Genomic DNA, 4,902 nt, shown 5'->3' with positions numbered 1-4,902 from the left:
AAGAACTCTAAAAGAAAATTCTTTTACTTATCAAATAATAAATTTGAATTTAATTTATAAATTATATAAAATCTTTTATTCAAAATCTCTCAATTTAAATCACTACTAAATTATTCCTTTTTCTGATTTAGTATATAAAGGTACCCATTCCAGTGAGCAAGTTGACATAAAAAGGATACTGCAGATCTTCAAATTCAGTAAATTATTATCCGAATTGTCCTTTCCTTGAAGTATGGGTTCATGCATGGCATTGGAACTTGAGGGAAACTCTCGTGGAAATAAAGTACCAAAAAAAGAAAATTTAATCTGGAACTTCTACAATTGTCAGATTTTGCCAGCTCTACTTGAACATTTTGATTTTGATTTATTGTATATAATAGTAAAGAATGTGATTGATGGTTCAATTCAATAGCCCTTTTAAAAATTTAATGATTAAATATTTTAATTTTTAAAAATTATATAAAATTAAAAATTATTAGTATTTAAATATGTAAAATCGTTTACTTATACGTTAACTTTAATGTATTCAATTTTTTCATATCTTTGTTTCCAAATCAATTAGCTAGCAAAATAGAATAGCATATTAAAGAGTTTCAGCAGTGTCGCCAAGAGTATTAAAGGACCCAGATCATGAAAATTGAGGGTTCCAAGCCAAGATATTATCAATTCAACTAGTAAAATCTGAAACCAAACCTGAGTAGTAGCAGATTATGAGAAATGTATTCTGGGTATGAATGATCTAAAATTATTGATAGGGCAAGGTTATGCCATCTGAATACAGTATAATATATGATGAAGAGAATGATTTCGCCAGATTGATTTTACCATTACATTTTAAGGGATAACTTTCGATTTTGATTTTATTATATGATAGTAAAGATCTTTTGGTAATTTAATTTCAATTCAATAGTCTATTTTTATTATAAGCCAAAGTATATTATTAATCAAAATAAAGCTTAAACTTGCAAGAAAAGTCTAAATGTATCTAAAATACACATGAGATTTAGTTCAAGAGATAAGAGCGAATGCTCTTTGGATGTGTAGGTCTTGAGTTCAAGTTTTTACCTTTGCAATAGATGAGATTCTACCTCTATAACTAACGAGTGTAAAAGAATAATTACTCCTGTTGTGTGGCCCATGGTCTATTGGACTTCCTATAAAAATTATGAAAAAATGTTATTTTTATGGTTAAAAGAAATTTTATTTTATGGTTCTTTTTAAAAAAAAAATTATTTATAGAGTATTTTTCAGTATTTAGTCAGAAAAAAGACACCAATAGTATATTTAAAAAATATAAAAAAATATATTATTTTAATTTATATTATTATGAAGTTAGTTTTTATCTTTTTAGAATTTCGTCAAAACAGAAAATACTAAAAATTATACTTAAAAAGATACTCAATATTTATGTATCTTAATTTATATTATTATGAAATTTCTTTTTCAGAATTTCGAATGAAAAAAGATATTAAAAGTACATTTATAAGATACTTAAAAGGATATTATTTTAAATTGTACTAAAATTGGCCAAATGGAATAGATTTTATTATTTTTATTTTATATTTTTATATTTGATATTTGTGAATTGAATGATTTTACATATTTTTATGGCAACTAAGGTATTTTGATGACATAAAAATGTTTATTTCAAAAAAATATACTATAATATATAAAAAGTACACCAAATGCAGTTTAAATACATAAAAATATAATTAAAGTCAAACTAAAAAGTTTATTTTACAGTAAAAAAATTGTAGCGGATTTCCCGTATGTATTTAAAAGTCTCCAAAAAAATATACATCCAACATAAAGAAAGAAGATAAATAAATAAAATTTGAACCCCATTTGTAAAAGGTGCCGGAGAATGGACCAAAATAAAGTCGAAAAAAATGAAAGGCCCCAATCACATATAACATGTCATTATATGATTAATTACAATTCATGCTTACAAGTCATGACAATGACAAAAGAGAAATAAAGAAATTAGCTAAGGTACGGTTGTGTCAGGATGAACTTTGTAAATCACAATATTAGCACAAAATTTCTTAATTAATAGTTTGATGTAGTTTAAAAAAATTAATTACTGAATAAAAAATTAGTCAAATTATTAAATGCAGTTTTATTAGGATAAACTTCCTAAATCATAATATTGAAAGTGCAAAAAGAATAAAATTGAAATAATTTATGTAAGCCGTTTTATAATTAAGTATTTTTTAATAAGTAAAATACTGGTGACATTTATAGTAGTATCTTTATATTTTATATTTATTTTTAATTTAATAATTTAATTTTTCAAATATTTAATTTTAATTTCATTTCGACTTACTCAATCCGAATGATTTAAAAAATAAAATTACGATATATATTTATACGGACAGTTAAATTAAAATAAAAACTGAAACTAGATGAAATGTATAGTAATTGTGTCAACAATACTCGAACGAGCATGTTCCTGTCCCATCTTTGTTATATTAAACGTGTTCTCTTGTTGCTGAAACATCTTGTCACGTTATTTGGAAATGTGGAGCTGTTCGAACTTTTGGGTTTGGCTGGTTTGAAGTTCTTGATCATTTGTTTATGGTCCAATTATAATGGAAGAAATTCGGTTCTTCATGGGGGTCCCCAACGTGATGTCTATCATCAAGTGGCTTGGACAAAATAATAAATTTCTGATTATGATTTAAATGTGTCTGCAATTTCTTCTTGTCCGGCCCCAGAACAGGTGTCTTTACAAATTATTAGGGACCTGAAATGTTACAAGATTTTTGTGGATGGTGGTTACATTTCTTCAACAGGTAAAGGTGGAGTGGGAGTAGTAATTTTTGATGATGCAAATCTCTTTGTGGAGTCAGTTTCGATGCAATTTGAAGCTGTAGTCTCTCCTGAACTGTTGAAAGAAGAAATGAAGAAGGAGTGGCCTCAGACACTGTACAGGCAGAAAAGCCTGTGCAGGGCAGTTCATTACAGGCCCTGAGAAAGGGAGCAACCATCCCTGTGACAGGGTAAGGCCACTCCAACCTTTCCCAGAAAAGAAAGGGACGTTGGACAGAGATACTAAGGCAACCAAGTAGAATAGGCTACCGTTGTGTATGTACATATAAATACCTACAGAATCAATTGTAAAAAGATAAGAATTAATATACTCAAAAATTCATCATCTCAATTTTCTACATGGTATCAGAGCAGGTTTAACCTGTACCCATCATCTACCAATTTTTTTCCAGCCATGTCTCAAAATGACAAATTAACCAACATAACACTTAAAGGCAATTCCAACTATTTCGAATGGTCGAAATCCGCATACATTGCCCTCAGCGACAGAAGAAAGCTGGGGTACATCACTGGGACCAAGCCACAGCCGAAGCCAGAAAGGCCGGAGGCCCCAACAGAAGAAGAACTAGACAGAATGGAAGAATAGCAAACGACTGACCATTTGGTCATGTCAATGCTTACAAACACCATGGAGACATAGATCTCCAGACTCTGTATCTTACTAGAGTCTTCAAAATCAATTTGGGATAAAATGCAGAGCCTATATGGCCACCATCACAATTTCGCGCACATATTTAGACTCAAGCAAGAGTTGTCACAAGTCACACAGGGGACCAAAAACTCATCTCAATATGCAACAGAAATACTCACAAAATGGGAAGAGTTGCAGAGTTACCTTCCGCCATCAAACAACCCAGAGGAGCTACAACGACGAGCAGAACAAGATCTCGTTTTTACCTACCTGGGAGGTCTGGACTCAAGCTACGAAAGCTTGAGATCACAGATCCTCCTTGGAGGAGAACTCCCCAAAATCGACATTGTCATCGCAACAATACAGTGCGAGGAGACTTGAAGGAGCACTATGAACCCTGCCCCCGACCTTGCAGATAGCCACGCCTTCAACATCCGTCGAGAATCAGCCCGGGCGAGGGGAGGGCCATCGCGCTGTGACCAGCGCAAGGCAGGGTCACTCCTGCGATGGTTGCTGGCACCTCTACCCCCACCTACGGCCATCTCGGGGGTGGGAAGGACCTGGGGGAGTGAAGAAAGGGGGTAAAGGAGAGAAATGGGGTGGCAACGGCCGAAAAGACCATCAACAAGGGTTATATGTCGAGAGTGAGAGTGGGAGCAACGGGAGTGTTTTTTTAGGGTTAAGGGAGTTGGGTGTACATACCGGGTCAAATAAATAAACCCGACCAAGATCGCAACCCGACTCTACGACCCCACCCGACCCGACCCACCTGTCTGCTGCCTCCAATTCTGACCTGATCCGCCCTCCTGAATCCGACCTGACAGTCTCCCTTCAACTGAACCAATTACTGTCTCAAATCCAGGCTCTGGTTCAGAATCAACAACCCAGTGGGTCAGGTTCGGTATCTAACTCATTTAATTCTGTTCCAACAAGAATTAACTCGCTCTCTTGATTGGATTATTGACTCGGTGCCTCCCGATCACATGACTTGGGATTTAATGAAATTGCAAAATTTCTCTCCGGGAAAACCCTTGACATGTGACGATCATTCGAACACAATATTCCAATCCAAGGTAGCGGCAATACTGCATTACTCAATCAAACTCTCAACAATGTCTTATTTATTCCTGCCTTTAAATCTAATCTTTTATCTGTCGGCCGGATCACTAATGAATTCAACTGCAATATTATTTTTTCACCTTCCTCTGTTATGTTTCAGGATCGCACTATAGGGACGATGATTGGTGAAGGATATTATGACAATAGTCTATACTATCTTACGAACTCCATTAGTCAATGTTTTGTGTTTGCCAAAAGGGACAATCAGGGCATGTTGATGCATCTACGTTTTGGACATCCGTCCGACTCTGTCTTGAATACATTATTTTGTTATAATTTAAATTCCAGTCATTGTGAGATTTGTAAATTTTTCAAACACA

Source organism: Ricinus communis, chromosome 7 (genome assembly GCF_019578655.1).
Source record: "Ricinus communis isolate WT05 ecotype wild-type chromosome 7, ASM1957865v1, whole genome shotgun sequence".
In the NCBI taxonomy this organism is placed as follows: domain Eukaryota; kingdom Viridiplantae; phylum Streptophyta; class Magnoliopsida; order Malpighiales; family Euphorbiaceae; genus Ricinus; species Ricinus communis.
The sequence above is the reverse complement of the archived record's forward strand: the minus strand, read 5'-3'. Positions refer to the sequence as shown.